The sequence below is a fragment of the Rhagoletis pomonella genome, unplaced genomic scaffold (assembly GCF_013731165.1).
Source record: "Rhagoletis pomonella isolate Grant_MI unplaced genomic scaffold, Rhpom_1.0 Rhpom_scaffold_00002, whole genome shotgun sequence".
Lineage (NCBI taxonomy): Eukaryota > Metazoa > Arthropoda > Insecta > Diptera > Tephritidae > Rhagoletis > Rhagoletis pomonella.
The window spans coordinates 22,759,332-22,779,578 of NW_023458556.1; the positions used below are offsets into that span (position 1 = coordinate 22,759,332).

At 37.3% G+C, this 20,247-nt stretch overlaps 1 protein-coding gene across 3 annotated transcripts in view; it reads right to left on the reverse strand.

Annotated features, from left to right (window-relative positions):
- Positions 1-19,649, reverse strand: part of LOC118733298 — a 261,413-nt gene extending 241,764 nt beyond the window's left edge. For 2 of the 3 annotated variants that reach the window (XM_036462645.1, XM_036462646.1), the window contains exon 1: positions 19,164-19,649. The gene's annotated coding sequence lies outside the window, so the exon portion shown is untranslated. The remainder of the gene's footprint in view (positions 1-19,163) is intronic. The other variant, XM_036462647.1, reaches the window with a different exon arrangement.
- Positions 19,650-20,247: the final 598 nt, after the last annotated feature.

Sequence of the window (20,247 nt, forward strand, 5' to 3'; positions counted from 1 at the left end):
GGCTGTTGTGTCTCGTGTGCAGGAAATTAGGTTAAATTACTACGACAACTTGACATGCATAATGCACGAATAACGGTAGTGGGTTAGTTATGCATATAAATTTAATAAAATGCCAAGAGAAGGATTAAAGCAGCGAAAAATGTTGCAAAAACATGTTTGTAGATGTATAAATTCACACAAACAAATTCTGCATTCAAATATTACTAGCTTTTGCCCAAAGCTCCGCCCGCTTCAGATTCGGTTTAACGTTGAGTTAGGTAAGGTTAAACGGGCATCTCTGACAAGAGTTAACCATGTCTATCCCTACACGTCTTTAAACCATTTTTATTCTCTTGCGAATCCTAGAAATCCCTCCAGGGTAGCTTTCCACAAGGTATTCAGGCTCTCAAAGAAATGGCCCCAATCATTTTGAGGCGCTTTCCTCGGAGTACTCGACACTCGCAAAGGAAATGCTGAACGGATTCTATCTTCTCCTCATTTCTGCAGCTTCCACTGAAATCGTTGTTCCTGTTAGAAGCCTAACGTTTGGCTTTGAAAGTCTTAATAAACTGCGCGTTCTTCGTTCGTCGAGCCGTGGCCAGAGCGAGCGCGATACCATGCACCCCTCTCTGGGTGTAATTACAGCCGTATAAATCTAGTGTATTATCTGCAGTCGTAGCACCCAGTCTTTCCTAATCGTATCATTAAGCGCTTTTTGTTTTCCGTTATTCAGTTCTGCTTTTCCAGTAATGTTTAATGTCGAGAATAACCCCCAAGAACTTTGTCTTTTTTCACAATTCAAGATTTGCTCCATTGAGGGACGGAATTCGAAATTTGTCTACCTTATATCGCTTGGTGAAAAAAAACTTCAGTTTTGATGCGGTTAACCCCTTGACCGTTTCTTTCTGCCCACCCTGCCAGGTCGTTAATTGCAGATTGTAGAATCTCACTGACGAATTTCTCCACGACCAGCATGACTGCGTCATCAGCATACGCAACGACCTTAAAGGCTTTAGATATGCTGATCAGGAATTCTTTTAGCACGAGGTTCCACAACAGACTTTGATTGACTTTAACTTTTGAAAAAGGTGGCAACACCCTTAGAAAATATTATTTATGTTACAGACTATCTGTGATTGTGGTCCACCTGTCATTCACTTCCTGTACAGTCTTTATTCTGTGTTTGCCGGAAGTTAGAGGTATGCGCACGCCCTGAGCCGAATCTCCGTCTTTGCCTTACTCATCGATTGCGCAGTTTTCATGAATTTCCATATTCCAGGGGCCCATAGAACAGTCAAGGAACATTTAGGTGCCTGTATGTGGAGTTTTCGTAGGTTATTTGGCAGAGTTTCCAGGAGCTTTGCGTATCCGAATTGGATCATCGGTGGAAGATTTAAAATTAATTCTTGGGACTGTTGTAGGTGGTAATGCTCATGTGACAAGCATGGTTTGCTGTACCCATCTTGGCTCCAGACAGATTCTAGTTTAAGGTCAGCGCTGACCCCTTAGAAATGAATGGATCTTATCACAGCTCTGTACATCCAGTTTACTATATGTGGTTCTATCCTCCATTTTTTAACTATAGTTGTCATGCAGGCGTAGAGACCGATAACTACTTTTCGGAGCGGTCTTGAATGTTTTTATTCCTATCTAAAATAACCCTAAAGTCACTGACCTCGGTTGAGATATCAAGTTCTAGCCCAGGTATTTTCAAGAATGATGACATTTTGTAATAACTCACTCAGAAACTAAAAGTTGTTTCCCCCTATTACTTCGTGAGCACATACGCTATTACTTGGCAACCAGTAACCTTTAAATTTACAAGTAAGGCGTTAAAGGTTAGATTCCATTGAGGTCTGGTCACAAGTTAAGTTATGGGCTCATCCCCCAGTAAAAATAAGGACCATGTTACTGAACAATGGTATCACCGCCCTACACAAATCACACACCAAAAATTTTTGTGAGCCGCAAACTAGTCGAAAAATCTAAAAATTGTATCTTCATCAAAAAAAATCAAAAAATAAAAATAAAAATTCAAGTCTGCAATTTGCAGTAGCATTAAGTTATCGACTATGCTTTCAATACAATTTAATAAGTATATTTACTTTTTCGAAATCCATTCACTTGCAGAAATCGGCTTTGTATGTAAGGCAGCTTGCAGCCTTTTGTCCACTTAACACTAGTACTTACACCAGCTTACAAGATAGTTCATTTATTTAATGCAACCTAATACATATGTATGTATAATGATAAACTTTGCCTTGCTGTGTCATTCTTTCCATTACAGACGCATGCACTGATATCAGATAGAAATATAAATAAAATTGAAATAGCAACAAGATCTGGACCATAACAACTTGAAAGCTTGGTGACACGCTGGCAAGGCCGCTTGGTTGTTCATCTAAGTATCAAATGGAAAAGCATTAGGGGAGGCAAACGAGCAGACATATGTACATACATGTACGTAGTAGATGAACGAGTGCAGCAGTGTTGCTGCTCTGCAGCCTTAGGCAAACAACAACAATAACTGTCGGTGCATTTTACCTTACTCTCGATTTGTTTGCTTTTATTTTCCTTGTTTCCTTGCAGAGTAAATAAATATGTGTATGCATCAGTTACACTTGGATGGTATTGGATGCGTGTTTGTCGGTACCTATGCACTTAAGTGCACAAAAACGCAAAACTTGTGCGAAAGAGGCTGTTTACTATCAATACTCTTTTTAATTTTCACCAAATGAATTTGCAACTAAAAGCTTTAGTTGGTTGTTTTTTGGCATAAGGCAAAGGAGTTTTTAGATTATCCAAGCTTGGAGTGTGAAAGTGATTTTAATTAATTAAAACTAAAAGAGTATGGAATATCCATTACTTATATCAAGATTTTTTTTTTAGTATTTGCAAATTTTGAAATTGGACAAAATTCCAGTTAAGCAAAAATTTGCCCTTGATTTCGTTGTAGTAATCACGAGAATTTTTAGAATTATAGAATTCAATGTTCTACTGTGCCTTTTTTTCAAGGCCAAAGTTGAAGAAGCTCAAAAGATATGGACAATCTAAAAATATGGAGCTATTTGCTACATTGGGCAGCCACAGGGCGCTGAGCCTTTTGTCCCGAGTAAACCCTAGATACTTCGCCTCTTCTGAGAACCCAATTTCTGTCCCTGCCAAGGTGGGTTTGGTCAAGTTGACTTTCCTTCTTTTGGTGAATGTATAAAAATTAATACATACTACATATGTATTTCGTTTTAGTGAGATACTGGTAATCGATATTATGACATTTTTACACAACATAGAAGAAGGGTAGCGGTAATTTCTGCATACTTAAATCAATTTTTCATATGTAATAAATATATTACACCCCTGGATGTACCATGAAGCGCACCATGACATAATATAAAACATCTTAATGTTCAGAATTATCTTTACATTTGACTCTTTATCTTCTTCCCTACCTATTTGTAATCTCTTCTTTGCATTTAGTTTTATCTGTGCCTCTATCATATCTACCTGTTTCTACATCGTTATCTTCATCTTCGGCTTCGACTTTATTTCTGATTTTCTTTGGCTATGTCTTAATTTGCTACTCTGTTTTTTTTTTTTCTTTCGCTTCGTCTTTGTCTCCGGCTTTGTCTTTGCCTTCGCCTCTGTCTTTGTGTTTGTTTTAATCCTAACTTCATTTTTCAACCTCATTTTCAATCTTCATCTTTGTCATTGTATTCATCTTCCCCTTCAACCTCATCTTCATCTTGGCCTTTCTCTTCATCTTCTTCTTCCTCTTTTTCTTCATGTTCACATCAATTTTGATCTTTGAGCCTCGATCTCAGTAACATCTATCGAGTAAATGCGGTGCTCGACTCCGGTGTCACCTATCGGAGAAATTCTTAAATAATACATTTCCCTTTACGCGGGTAATGCATGTTGTATTTGTAAATACGATTTTTAGAGATATCTCGACGCTAGCGCCACCCATCGGAGTTAGTTGTATAAGAAAATTGATAGGCACATTGTATGCGCCACCTTACACTACTTCTCTTTTTTTATTTATAAAATTTTGAATTTTTCGTATTCATTTATTGCGCCTTTTAATGGCCCACATAATAGCTAAACAACTCGTGTCACTTTCATCGTCGCTGTCTCGTCACCTCTCACTATACTACATGTACAATAAGCTAACGCCAAAACGCGTTAAGCGCTTTGAAGCGCGAACATTATGGAAATCACACGCCATGTTCCATTTTTTATCTTTAGCAAGTAGGCAATAAAACCAAATGGCATCAAATACCAAATACCAGCAGCAAATCACTCATACGCCCCATCTACTGCAGGCGAATAAAGCCTACACACACACATACACACAACTACACTAACACACATGCATACGGGCGCACCAATGCGCATTTCCACTCTTACGTTACGCTCAGCTGATGCGATTCACAATGTGATAGCATGAAATTAAGCGATTTAAATGTCATGCGGAGTTTTTCGCTACCTCAGACAACCCAGACGTCATCTCCAGGGCAACATGAAGTAGAAGAGACGACAAAGTGTCAGCATTCTATTTAAATTTCTTTTGTTTTTTTTTTATTTTTTTCTTAATGCTGCCGCTGTTGTCTGTCGAATGCGCATGCTGCAGTTGTCTATTAAAATGCAGCCTTCATTCATTTGGCTTCTGACAGCAACAGTCGCTGGTAGTGCGCGCTAACGTCTTCATCTGGTTCAGCTTATGCTTCCCCTTCTTCTGCCTATGACTTTCTTTTATTTTTAGCCTTTTCATAGCTGCTGTTGTTGAAGTCCTGACTGTCTGATATTCGCAGATTTATTGAGTCAACCAGCCACCAATATTGTAAATCGCTGCTGTCTGTGGCATGTTGCATACTTTGCATGCAAGTTTGTAGCTGTGCCTCGCATACATATTTATGTCTATACATAGATATTATCGTATGTGATGTGCGTCCTTAGTCAGTTCACAGCCTTTTCATTTGCGCCCTGACATGTGAGTGCATCAGAAGTGAACAATATAAATTTATACAATACAAACATATATATTTATGTACTCATATGCATACTTGCATGTGTAAAAAAGAATGTAGTGTTGTGCTTAAATCTTCTAAAACAAATTTTTAACAAAAGTTCTGTAAAAGATGTGCAGCAAGTAAGTTTTTTCTAGAATAGAATATAATGCATATACTAACGCCAAGAAAAAAGTTGATTATACAGCTTTAACGTCACTATGACCGAAGGCTCGTCTCAACGACGAAAAGCTGAGCCCGCAACGGATAGTCAGCTTATGTGTCACTCAACGCCCACACCTTAGTTCTGGCAGCACTCTTCATATATGTATGTATGTCGTGAGCAGTGAGACCTCATTTCCGCTCCCTACGTACCCCCGCCGAAGAAGTAGTCTGATTTCAGCGAACCCGAAAAAACAAGTAGTACGATGAGGAATTTCACGAAGCTACAGCGAAAAAAGACGCCGCCTAAAGGAACATAGTGCGATCGGGAGCACCGCGAGTTCTGTGAGAGGGATATAAAAAGCTGAAGGGGAAACGACACGTTTTCTCAGAGAGCTGCCGGAATTCGGGCTTCCGAAGTGCTGGCCGAGAAACGTTGGGCGACTTACGGAAGGTTTAAAGACCAGGGCGAACTCTTCTAATAATCTAGTGTGCTTTATGTCCAGAACAAACTTAAATTATGGAGGAAACATTTTTTCATCCTATTCAATAAAGAGAGTACTGGAAGTAGTGGAGAAAATTAACCAGAGTACCCAGTCGTTGACGACGGAATTGAAGTCCCACCGGCTGAATATGATGAGGTACGAATAGTAATTTTGTGGCTAAAAGACAACAAAGTTGTTGGAGCTGATTGTCTGCCAGCTGACCTTTTCAAGGAGAGGAGTTGATGCATCAACACTTGTGCAGAATATCGTCGGATGAGCTCATACGCGACGACTAGAATTTAAGTCGGCTCTGCCTAATCCACAAGCAAATCTAACAAATTTATTGTGCCTTATCGGAGTGGCTTTGGACCAGGTAAATCTACAATAGACCTGGTATTCACCATACGTGAAATATTTGAAAATAACGGCAAAAATAGGATTGACACAAACCATCTATTTATCGATTCCAAAACCGCTTTTGACAGCACGAAACAGACTAGCCCATACGCCAAATTTGTTATCCCTAAAATACTTCTACGGCTGTGTAAAATGACGTTAAACAGTACCACCGCCAGTTTTCTAAGACCATGGTGACGGTTTCTGGTTCTATTCCACGAATGTCTTCTCGATATTTGCATTAAGGGCCTCAATTAATGTTAATGGATTGATCGCATAACATCGGTCCTTCACGATTACCGAACTTAGTCGATTGTGGAATGGACTATGTGCATGGCGCGCCATTTCGCTGAAAGCAAAAACAAAGATCGTCGAAGTCCATGTCTTCAATTCCTGAGGACGCTTTGGCTTTTCGACAATAGCATGCGCGTTTTTCGATCCTCAATGCGGCAATTTTACTTGGTAGCATAGCGGCCGAGAAAATAAAAGTTTATTTCCCCATTATTTCCCAACGTAGCTCAGGCGAAAAGCGATTCACTTCATTCCTCGGAGATATGTATATCTAATACTGACTTTCTGTCCAGATTCCGAGCGGGAAAAAGCTGTCACTGTCAAACTAAATATCGAATTTATTTACTTTTGATCACCCTTTATTTGAAGCATGCATTCTCAGCACAAATTCCATGCATCTTCACTCAAACGCACTCTCACTCTGGCAGCTCACATCTGCATATGCGCATCTCTGACTTCACATTATCTTCGGATATTATTTTGTCCTGTCTCATTTTAAACGAAAATGTCAACTGCCATTGTGAATATGTCAATTGGCATGGACGAGCAGGCGCTGCTGGAAGCGAACGACTGGCGTGAAGCTTATACGCTACCGTCGCACTGCATGCGCTCAGCGATGTTGCCTCTGACGCACTACAAGCGCCATGGAAACACTTTCGCATTATTCACTGAATTTGCATTACTTGTCTCGGTGCTAGCGTTCAGCGTTGCGTTTATTATATTGTACACATAGACATATGTATGTATGCAAAAGTACGCACATATATGCCAAAGCCACATCCATTGTTTGCTTGTGCTTCTGCGTTTATGTGACACTTGTTTTCGATGTGTAAGATGTACATATGTCTCGGTATGAGCGCATTTGTCGTGGCATTTAAATTCTATTTTCTTCAACATCTGTCACAAACAATGCGTTTGCTGTCATTTACAGCTCCTGTACTGAATCACTGTTGTTGCCAACATTTTGCAACCATTTTGCTTCTCTTCTTTTATTTATCACAACAGCTTTCTATTTTCACTTGCACCTAAGCCCTGGTATTCCACATTCATCGAGCAATAAAAACAGTGGCAACCCTGCAACCCGTTGAGCAATGCCTGTTATTCATTTTGAATCATTTTTTGCAATTGTTGCCTTTATATTAATGTATATGGAGATCCACACATACATATGTACATACGTACTTGCATATACATACATATGTAAATGTTTATACTCCCCGCCTTGAGGTCTCATTTCTTTGTTTTAGCAAAGCGCCTCGTTTACCAGGGGCGTTGCAAGGAATTTTTTTGTAGGGAGGAAACACGAATTACAGGAACATCCATATCTATATGTATATATATATGTATGTACATTAGAGCGGGTCGATTTATAGGGGATCAGAAAAACGGAAAAATCGCATATGTAGAAAATGCTCTACGGATCATTCTGAGCAACTTTTCTTAAGAAACAATGGGTCTGAAACCAATTCCGAGCCAGCGAATTTTAAGGGGAAGTTTCATGTCAAGTAATAAAAAAATTTGCGGGAAAAACTTAAACAAAAAGCTAATCTATTAGTGTAAGGGTACAAAAAGTAGTTAATTTTTTTTAATACATAAACGATCAGTATTGAAAAACGAAATCGATTAAGCGGTGACTATATGTTCGACCGGCCGTCCGTCTGTGCGTCTGTGCACACTATAACTCAATTAAAAAATTAGATATTTTAAAGAAATTTGGTATGTGTATTTCCGTTTAGCGTAGGACGGACCGTATTGAAAATAGGCAAAATCGGACAATAACCACGCCTACCTCGCATATAACGGTAGTTTTCAGAAATACTTAAACTGAAATGATTAATGATTTTTAGACGACAAATAAGAATATTATAAATTTTTGGCGTAGTTTTGCAAAATAATTCAATGAATATCATCATGCATGTGTAGTATAGCCTGAGCCGTATTTTGCAACTTTGTCCTACAATGCAAGACTCCTCCCCCCCAAAAGGCTCATTTGGTTATAAAAAAGTGACCTGCGAAAAATTTTTGAAATTGGATAACGGAAAAACTTGCCTCAAAGGCCCTAAAGTTCAGGAAATTCATGGAATTTTTCACAAAGCGGTCAATATTTTGCCTATAAGCAAGTAGGAAATTTAATATATTTTAATGGCACTTGATGGAGTTTTGTCCCCCGATGTGAAAAATAGCTACAGTATTTTTAAACCTCCCCATCATTTAAAGTTATTGCGGTTTTTTTTTGGGGGAAAAAGACGTGAGACCTTTTGAAAAATTCAACATGGCGTCTCGAGATATGGTATTTAAACTAATTTTAGATTTTTGCTTTACAAATTTTGTGCCACCGGAGAACCCAACACTAAAAGAGAAAAGTTCCCTCCAACTTTGGCATTTGAATATGCTACGCATTTGAAAGTTCGAGGTCTTGCTTTTCAGCATCATTCCATACTATCGATTTATACATTTCAGGGCTCAATTGACACTTTTGTGAATTTAGAGTTTCAACTTGTCATATATGAAGGGGCAGTCGCACCACCTCCTCACCCCCCGGTTGCGACGTCGCTTTCGGGTACTATTATTTTCTGCGCTTTTGTGTGCTGCCTTTTTTTGTTAAGAAAAAAATGCAATTCTTGGCAAGGCTGTAAATGGCAAATAAACAAATTACACAAATAGCAACAACAATATTGTGGCGCATGAAGTTAACTATTAAGTCAACCACTTTTATCCTTTGATTTACTTCGTTTGGTTTTGTACGCGTCAGCAGCAGAAGAAGAAGTATAAGAAAAAGTCTCGAGGGGTCTGATAAATATTTGCCATTGAGAATAACTGGTTGGCCTAAAAGCAATGGATATGTTTGCTAATGGATTCATTTCAAGCTTATTTGAACTATGTAGAGGGAAATCCTTAGATTTTGTGTTGGCTTTTTGTGCAGCTATATAGAGGCTCATTTGTACATATGTATGTATGTATGTATTTGTAAACAAAGGTATGCTAGTAAGTGCTTTGAATTTCTTGTCAAAGTTAACATTTTGTTTGTGTCAATAGCAAACTCTACTTGGAATGCCTTAAAATTGGGCTTAGACGGAAGTTAATTACGTAATGAGAACGCTATTCGGTTGCTTTATTTATGTAGATTTTCTTACTATTCTTTGTATGGAATTTGAATGGCAGCGGGTTTAAATTAAATTACCACATATGTGCATACATATATACTAGAACGTACATTAAAAATGTGTCCATATGTCTGTACACAAACGCATAAGTAAACCAAAAGTAAATGGACCTTAGGTTAGGTTAATGCGGCACTCAGCAAAAATTACCGATTCTCTTATACCTTGCAGGTCCATTGTGATACCACTGTGAAGCATGGCAACCGCTTAGCAAAGGCTGGGCAACTACATAATAAGCCTTCGACTGTTTCTTTGATGACCAATGACCCGTTTTTTTTTTCTTATCACTTCAGTTTTGGCCACTTGAATAATATTATTTTTAATCATTAATAAGCAGGTATCCCAATTCTACCTCGGTTTTCACACAGTGAAAGATTAGTACCTTACCTAGTAAGCACATCGGCTGTGCAATTATCTTCAATATCTCTATGTCCCGAGGCCCATATGAGGCTGACCTTAAAGACGGCGCTGATATAATTCAAAGCTGTCAGGTATTTCTGTGCAACCTTTGACCTTAGCATCACCGCGTTCATAGATTTGATGGCCGTTTGGCTATCCGAGACGAAGCTAATCGTAGTCTTCGTCCACAGCTACCTCTTTTATAGCTACAGCTTCTGCCTTGTAAACGCTGCACGTATAATTTCAGTACTAATTAATTAGAAAAATTCCGTAGGAAACATTATTGTCTAGCTTGAAACAACCCGTTTAAAAATTTAATTCCCCCTTCTCCATAGTCTTGATGTTTGCCACTGTCTTCATGACGGGATTATCGTCTTAAAGAGCCTATCGACGGTGGATTTAAGGGCAGATTAGTTGAGATCTTAGTTATAACTACACACAGTGTGGATAATAGAATCGTGGCCAAACCGCCAATATTTGCACAGCGCCATACTTTTTAGTCTGAGGGCCGAGGCAAATTTACTGCAGATTCTAGAGCTTTGTTTGGGCTTCTCCGTAAAGCACCCGAGATGCATAAAAATGCTGTTCATTGGACATTACTAAGGAGTTTTAGCTAACTTGTCTTTTGAGTTGATGGCCACCATACAAGTGTGTATTCCATATAATAGTATAGGCCTAACTACAGAAGTGTAACGCCAATGTGTAACAGGGGCATTAACTTCCATTTGATACCGACCGCTTGTTTGCATGTGTATGTATAATGCAACGTTGGCCTTCCTGAACCTTTCCTGTTTATTAGATTTTCACGTAAGCTTTCTAATCTAATATGAGCGCTGAATATTTAACAGTCTCCTTCAAATGAATCCCCATGGGAATGTCCATGTTTCCTTGCGAAGAGAGTTACTTCGGTTTTATCGGGGTTTATTCCGAGTAGCTTAATCTCTGTACAGTTTCGTAGTATGTGCATATGAGTACTTAGATATTTTCCTTTAACAAGGATTGCCAGGTCATCAGCACAAGCATTGACGTGGCAACCCCTTTCCTCTAGGATCAGTAGCAAAGAGTTCACTGCCAAACTCCAGAGAATAAAAGAGAGAACCCCTCCCTAAGGAGTGCCCCTGCAGATCTGTCTGCTAGCGCGTGTCTATCGTCTGACGATTATGACTAGTCTCGCTCAGAGCAGCGACGAAATTTGCTGCTGGGCGATGCATTACAGCCTCGCAAGTTTTACCCCTGCTGAAAGCGAGCTTTTATTTAACTTGTTTTGTATCCGCTAGATGGCACAGAAGTCGGGATATTTATAGTCCGATTTGGTTCACATTTGAAATATACATTACCTACATGAAAGGAAATAACTCCACAAAAAACCTGCAGCTATAGCTGAAGTTATTCTGAATTTATAATATAGTTTGTATATTACAGACATGAAAAGGAATAACTCCAACAAAGAATTTCCCCGTGTTTATGGTCCGATATCGTTCATATTTAGAAAGCTTGTTTTACTGAAACTGCTTTTTTAAGGCTAAATCAAAAATAAAACTTTTGCTCATATTTTTTTATAAAGAAAATACTTTTTTAAATATTTATTAAAAGAAAGGTCAAAATTTAAATGTTTAACTCAACAAAAATATCAAAAAATTTCCGAATAAAACATGAAAGGTATGGAACAAAAAACAAGTACCAAACATCCCGAATTTTACTAAAAAAAATCGTTTAATAAAAATGGCTAAAAAAATTTCGAAAAACTATATATCTCAAAAAACAGCCCGAAAAAAGAATGAGAAGCCTCAAAAGACAATTTTATAAATTTTGGTAAAAAAAAAAACTAAAAGCAAAATATTTTTGGTTTTTCCAAATATTCAAAAATTTAAAAAAATTGGTCGTTGCTAACAAGCGTAGAGAAGGCGAGCAACTAAATATTCAATCCGTCTAACGTTTTTAAGAAAGTTTTCCTGAACTTTTGGAATCTACAGACTTTATCGGAAACGCCGTGAATGGATGTTTTTCTCATCCCACCTGCAGATTGTAAAGGACCTTCCCGATACCGCGCAATCCGACGATTTTAAAATTATAACCGTGGGTCCAGCGACTTCCAATATTCCGCGCCCATCTCCTATCAAAAGTCCTGTTCAAAAATCAAAAAAAGAAAATTACCAAATTGCCAATTTTAAAATGTTAAATAAAAATAGTACGCTCTTTTCAAACATGCCATGGTTCTCAACTTTTCCAACAAATAGCCGTTCAATATCCCCCGCCGTTATGTTTCCGGCATTACTTTCACTTTTGTTTCCGCTGGGCGGTGCTTTTCAAACAATTCTTGCAGCATAAATACATACTACGAGCAGGTGATGGAGGTCGAATTGGCCAAAAGTTCCAGAGTAATGAACATCTCATACAAAAATACGTGTTTGAGTTAGTTACTCTGCTGCCGCCGTTTGGTTCCGTTGACATCGAAATTGTCATGTCGAATATGTCGTGTTAACAAGATGTTATTATTATAGTTACACTTTAGGGTAACACATATCAACTGCGATGTGTTAACTACCTCTTGACACAAACACTTACACATACCTATGCAGATATGTGTGTCGTATGTGTTCAGTATATTGTATGATGCGGAAGTTAAAGGCAGGTGAAGGCCAACGAAGCTGCAGAGAAACTGTTGCAGAGCTGCAGAAGGTGCCATTGTGGCATTTGGAATGCTCCGTATGCATAGTTGGAATTACGAGTATGCATATGCATACATGGCGGGAACAGTACTGCGTAATTTCGTTTGTGTGTTTGTCGGAGGTGTTGCCGCTGGGAGTGCTCGGCATGCAACAAAAGGTGACACTGGGCAAAAGGTGACTTTCACTAAGTACTCTATACGGCCATTATAAGCGTTTTTTTTTGTAGTTTTTATTTGTTTCCAGCTTGCACACGTTTCCCATAGCATAGTCGGTTTATGTATTCATGTGTGTGTGTACCTTCAATATTATTATTATTATTATTATTATTATTATTGCTACTATGGCAGCAATTTCATGCACATTCTTTGTTATTGTCATTACTGTTAGTGTTGGCATTTGGCAAGTGTTTCAAAAATTGTGCAAAACTTTCCAAAAATGTGTGCAAAACTTTTTCTATGCATATATGTACTACTAGTTTATTTACACGCCGGCATAACTACAAACACAGCTCACTCACGTAGCACATATTGAGTTGATATTTTTGGTTTTCAGGCGTTTCATTTATTGTTATTGTATGCAGTATAGCAAGGCGAGCAGTCAAAGATTCAACTTATTTAGCTGATTGCATCTCCACTACGCTTTCTCATCCATCTTTTTCCCTCTTTACTTCTCACACATGGTCCTTTAGTTATACTATCTTCTAATATACAGTTACTGGATTGCTCGCTCGCCTGATGTCGCGTCCCATCCGGCCACTGTATACCACATGGACTTTACTTCATTTCTTTTGTTGGCATATCTGTCTGCTTGAATGTGACATACGCTTCCTTTTACTATTTCCTGATTTTCTTGTCGCCATTTTTGTACTTTTTATTTGGTCCTTTTTTTTCTTCTTTAAGTTTGCGCAACATGCACATATGTATGTGTGCCAACACTTGTGCAACATCTGTTCTAGTTGTAGTACAAAAACTTTTGGCAATTTGGTAAATTTATTTTTTTTTTGTATGCACTTGCTATTTTCACGCACAAACACTCGCACACAGAACGATTGCATTCATTGTGATTGTTGTTATTCTGTTAATAGTTGCCACAGCTTCCGATTCTGCTGCTGCTGCTTTTCGCCTTTATTATTATTATTGCTGTTTGCTAAGTTTACATTGAAAATGTACCGAATTACGGTGAATGCGTGAAAGTTTGTCCGAGTTTATAAGTTTATCTGCTAGTAGGAGAAGTAATTCTTTTCATTGTAATTTTATATAATTGAAAGTATTTATTTACTCGTATTTGGTCTTTTGTGAATGTCTATATGTAACCAAGTTGGGATGTGCCCGTGAATATTCACGGTTCTCTTCGGCCGTAAACTTGTTGTGAAGGTAAACTTTTTATTGCACTCATACTTATGAATAACTTTTACTTGGACTTGCAGAATCCCAGAATGATTGAATAGACGTAACAAAGAGCTATTTTTTTTTATATACAAATCGTACAAATCGCCAGAGCCTGCTGGCGTTAATCACAGAGCTACAGTATAAACTTTACAAATCTTCTCACATACTAAAAGGTAATTCGAGCAAACATAGTTGAAAGTAGTTTGTGAGATTTTGTTCATACTGGCACGAAAGTCTTTTCACAAAAAAAGCTTCCTTGTCAATTTTATGGTAAAAAGCTTGATAGAAAGCGCTTAAGCATGCAAAAAATAAAACGACTATTCAAATAAAACTACTACTTTTTTGGTGTCACATATGAAAATTTTGTTTTCGGCCATTAACAAATAGGGGCAAAATTTCAGTACTTTACTTCAAACTGTCTGTCTAATAAAATATTATTCTAAAATTGATTGGGATTTTTAAATTTATTAGGTATATTTAATTGTAGGGTATACTCGAATTTTGTAAATGCGGCTAGGAACCGGGAAGCGGAGATTGATCCGTAAGAGGCCAACAGATTCAGAGGAAGAGGTTCACGACGAATCCAATCGTGCCAATCCGCTGGATAATCTGGCCCATGTATACTGGCCATGTATACATATCGACTGGCTTCACCGACAGTACGCAGTGGAAGCGCTGATGTCGGACGATGACGTAGCGAATTCTACGGTGATGGCGGGTGTGAGGAGATGCGACCGAGATGATGCGTGTCAATAAAATAAATCTCCAGCAGAGTAAAGCAGCGCCGACTGCATTGCAGCTGTAATTGTCAGCTAAAGCAGAAGCTGTAGAAGTTCTGCAAAATTGCGCAGAAAAAAAATTTTAATCCGAAAAAGTAAAATTTTGGAAAAAAAATTAACTGTTCTGAGTAGCTTTCTAATAGTAATAGAATTACTGAAAAGTGTGGAGGTAAGTGCCGAAGCTGTAGAAGTCCTGCAAAATTGCGGAAAAATTTTTTTTTTTTAACGAAAAAGTTAAATTTTTTGAACAAATCAAATTTTTGGGAAAAATTTAAATTTTTGGGAAAAAAAAATAAAAATTCAATTATTCTGAGTAGCTTTTTAATAGTTCTACAGTTCCTGAGAAGTCCGGGGTTAAGTGCAGAAGTTCTGCGAAATTGCGCAGAAAAAAAATTTTAAATCCGAAGAAGTAAAGTTTTTGGAAAAAAAACTAAAAACTAAATCTATTCTGAGTGGCTTTTTAATAGTTCTAGAGTTCCTGAGAAGTGTGGAATTAAGTGCTACGTCCAGCCAAACCCCAAAATACTTAGCGCTGGAAGAAAATAAAAGTAAATATTTGGTTGTTGATATAAAGATACGGCAGCTTCTGAGATTTTACGAGTACAAGGACTGAAAAAAGGAAAGCTAATTGACTTAAAGCGATCTAGTTCGCATCCAAGAAACTCAATTAATATCCATTCTGAGCTTGTGGCTGGAGTTTTATACCAATTTCGATCACAAATATTTAATTATTTGGTTTTGTTTCTTAATGTAAATACGGTCAAACGGTTAACCAAATGCAAAATGACAACATACTTTTATTGTTAACATGTAAAACTGCATGAATAGCAGCAGCTATAAGCAGTGCAAAGTGTTCGTAGAGAAAGAAAAACAAACTCGAATTCTCTGGCCTACGGGGCGTATGAGCAACACAATTAAATGGGTATTAAACTGTTGCTTCAGCGGAAAAAGTTCGCCAAACTGTCGAGGTTTGTTAAAAGCGCTGTTTAATTTGAATTTTAATTACATGATTGAGCGCGGCAGCGAAGTATAAAAGAGTGAAAAGTGATAAGTGTTGAGTGATGAGTGAGTGATGAGCAGTGGCGAGCAGTGACGGGGGAAGAGAGAACTGTAAATTTTGAAGCGTGCGGTGTTTAATGCGTGTATGTAGGCTGATTGCAACGAAAGCAGAAGTTTCACTGATTGCCACAAAAGAAATGGAGGAGACAATTGGCGGAAAAAGCGCAGTGGAACAACTTTGGCGCTAATTTGTAGTTTGCGGAAGAAAAAGTTTGGTAACTTCGCGCTCGCTCTCACAGCAGCGAACACCCAACAAAGCAAGCGTATAGTTGTCAGCCAACTTATTTTCATTTGAGCTTGCTTGCGTGTGTGTGTGTGTGTGTGTGTGCACAGACACGTCAACACTGATTGAATTGATTTCCGTAGCTCATTTATCGACTCGACGATTTGCTGTCGAGTTTTTCTTTCACACCCCCATGCGCACAACAGAACTTTTCCACTATCCTTAATCATAAAAAACAACAGCAACTTAAAAATAGTGAAGTGAAATAAAAGTAGCGAACAAGTAACTTAAAACAAGGGGGAAAAGTTTTTAAAGCAAACAAAATGTTGCAACTTGTTGACTCTTCTATTTTGTGTTCTCTGCCTTTTTGTTTTGATGTTTTTGTGATCTTTAATGGTGCACCAAAATAGTGTAGCTTTTGGTCGATGGTGTGGCGGCGCACTCATTGCTGCGTGGCAGCTTATCGATGATGATGTTACGTTGTGGCAGCTGTGGCACGACAAAAGGTGAGCAGCGTTAACATTTTATCAGCGCTTGTAACCCCAATTGAAGTCAAGTGCTAGTGTCTTCGAGTTAAGCGAAGGTTGTTGCAAGTTTTTATACGTCGCATTTAAAGGATATAGTGAAGTTAATATATCGCTATGTATGCATGCGAATTTCTAAATACGAAGAAGAGCTTTCGTACAGTTGCCGATATTGATTACTTGCCTTATCGTTAGGAGCATATTCCTAGATATCGTTTATGAAGTTAAAAAAGTAGGATCGGGTAGTTATGGTAATCGTAGGATCACTTCGGACGCCTTTCGCTCTTAATAGCATATTTATTATAATTCTCGCCGACAACCTATGTAAGTCGATTCGCTGTAGCAAGTACTGCGGTCTACATATTCATGGTACTCAATTCCTAAAAGGATTTCGCTCCACCTTATCGCAATTTCTTTTAACAGTGGGACAAAATTCATACTTTTTGGTCACAAATTTAATTACATATAATTTTAAGAATAAATCAAAAATGTTTCCGTCAAAAATTTAACGCTTTAAATATTGAGGGTATTTTTGACCCTTTTTTGAAATGAAAATGGCGGATACGCAAATATAAATCGCAGAATTTTACTACCGAAACAAAAAAAAAATAATCTGATAACCGAAGATGCGAGTGTTACATGCGCATTCGAAATTTCAACATATCGAGCCCTAACCGCTAAAAAAATGTAAACAACATTTTTTTCAAAATGTGTTTTTTTTTTTATGCAGAAATTTTCCTAGAGCATCTAGATGTATTTCTGCATCGAAAATGAAATTTTGGAAAAAATGTCGCTTACATATTTTTGGCGGTTAGGGCTCGATATTTTCACTATAAATATATATAGAATTTTAGTTTTTTCTATGCGCTTTAGTTAGTCCTTTGCTTGGCACTTGTTTAAAACATCTTAACCTTCTATCTACCATTTTTACTTAACTTCCTCAAATAAGGGTCGAAAAGACCTATAATGGGAAGGGTTAATCTAATTTTAAAAATTGCCCGCTATATTCCACTATATGTCTCTAAAGACAAGAAATCGATGTTTAAATTATTTCTAAATTCACACACATACCTACATATGTGTATAATAAAGCTGTCTCAAATTTTTAAAATATCCTAAAGCGCAGCCAAGTGGGATAAGAGGGTTCTTTCAAATTCAATGCCACCTAGTAAAATTTCCAGCTTAAAATTTTTGTAAAACCTTTAAACCTTTAACTGTTTTTTTCAATGAACTTCTTCGAAAAAGGGTTAGTACCCCCGTAATGAGAGGAGTTAACAAGTTAAAATGTGTAAATAAAAAATTTCTTGCTAAATTTTAATATAAAGCTCATTATTTCCTACACGGATTTCGCCTCACATCCACTGACAAAAAAATGTATACGTTTATAAAATGCCATATGCAAACAGACGCAACGACTATTTTTATAACGAAATGGCACAGGTATTTTTTTAACGGCCAATATTGTCATTCAAACATTTTGTCATTTAATACCTAGTGTGATATTCAGCATATATTCACATTTACATACATTTATAATGACCCTAACCCAAATTTAGATGAACACCTAAAATCCGCTAACGTTTCATCGGTGGATTTTGTTATCTTCGGTTCGAACCAGTGAAATTACCCGCTTGTCATTTCTGGGTAAAATGTTCCCCAGCTATCTGCAATTTTAACTAACATGTATACACTTAAAAATTAAATCTCAAGAAGACCCTTTTTAAGGGGTTAAAATTTCCTAAAAAAAATTTATAAATTTTTCCTTAAAATTCCATGTAACATAAATGCATTTTTGAGCAAAAAGCTTTAACCCACATTAAATAACAAAATTGTGACCTCTTAGGGTTTGAGGCTCATTTTATTGTATGAATTTTATTTTAGTTCTTATAATGAGCTCATTATGCGAGTAAAGGCTCCGAAAGATAACTTCGGGGCTTGAGCTTTTTTATGTGAATGTTTTGTTTTTATTGAAAGATAGAATGCCTACACACATTTTTTCTTTGCGCTTAAGCCCAACTCAACTACTAACTACATTTAGGACATCTAGCCTTTGTAACTAACAAGGCCAATGTTATCCTAACCTGCATTTAAAGCCATGAGAAAGCATACAAAGTGAAATTACAACAATGCGGACACAAAAATTACTTAAATCCGCTCTAACTGTCATACACATATGTATGTTTTTCCCCCATCAATCGCCACGCCATTCAATCAAGCAGTTAAACTGCTGTCTCACATTTATTTGTTTGCTTTTTTATTACCACAATATATTTATTGCTTTTAATATCCATTTGTACACCTTTATATCTTCCACATATTTACCTTTTAGTGTTCTCAAATGTCAGTTCAGTGTTTTTGCGCACTTCATTTTCCGCCTTCATCAACTTACATTCATACGTACATATGTACACACACGCAATAAAGTTACGTATACGCCTCGTCAAACCCACAAAACGACCCGCAACTAAAATTCACTACCGGATACTTTTTCGCGATAAAAAAAAACTTTATACATTGCATTCGCATATTTGAAAACTTTCGCGCACCCGCTTGCATTTTGCTTCCCAGCCAGACCAACCATACGCTCTCACACACACACACACACACATTATTTCTGCTCACTCGCACACAATTTTACTTACCTTGCTTTAATCTTGTTCTTCTGATTTTTTGTTGGTTTTATTTCTTTTGCTTGCGGATAACTTTCATTTTCTCCGCCACCTTTATGTCTGTCAGCATCGCTGATATACACGCGCACTTATTTTTAAGTTCTTTCATGCACAAACACATACCTACACTCGTGAATGAATGTCCTTTTTGCACTGCGAAATGGCGAAATTAAATCGTAAATTGAAAATATACATTTTCCTCGTTACCCTCACTCCGTTCTCACTATTTCTTTTCACTTTTCGCCTTTGAGCTATCCAATCAATGCATTTTCTGTTTTTATACATTTACAAGCCTCGCTAACTTACTTTTCTGCGTCTCGTAATTGGCTGCTGCGTAACAGCTGCTCAATTGATTCGTTTGCTTATAATTCGCTGGAAGCTGGTCGGTGGCTTGGCGCAGTATTGTCACAGAGCTGGTGTGTGAAAGTGCCTTAAATGCTTGCATTAAATGGAAAATTTTAGCTGCAAAGAAATACAGAAAATAAGCAAAGAATAAGATAAGACATTTCAGGAATTACAAAAAAAAAAATATTTTGATACACTTAATTGGATCCTTAAAAGTAAACAAAAAAAAAATTGTTTTATCATTTAAAGGCCGCACGTAAAGTCTTGGAAAAAGGTGCTACTTTGGGCTCGGTAGGCAATAGTAAATCAGAGCCCCTCTCTAAACTAAAAACAAAAAAAAAATTTTAAGATTTTATAATTTCATTTCATTTGCTTTAATAAATTTTAAAACCTAAACTCTTTTGTTTATGAAAAAATTTAATTTATTTGGTGTATTTTTTAAAATGTTGTAGAACCATTTTCAGCAACATTTATGCTGCGCACAAGTAGTCACGACGAAAATATGTTAAAACCTAGTTAGTTCCATAATTAAGGTATGAAATTCAGCTTTTTGACTTCATAACATTCCAAAGTGTCATTTAAAATAACCCCTTAGAAAAAATATTTCAAACGGCGAAATTTATAAACCAAAATGTCAATGTGGCCTATAGGCAACATCGGGCACGAAAGGGTTAAGCGGATGAAAGTACGATTGCGCTTGCTTGGACATGTT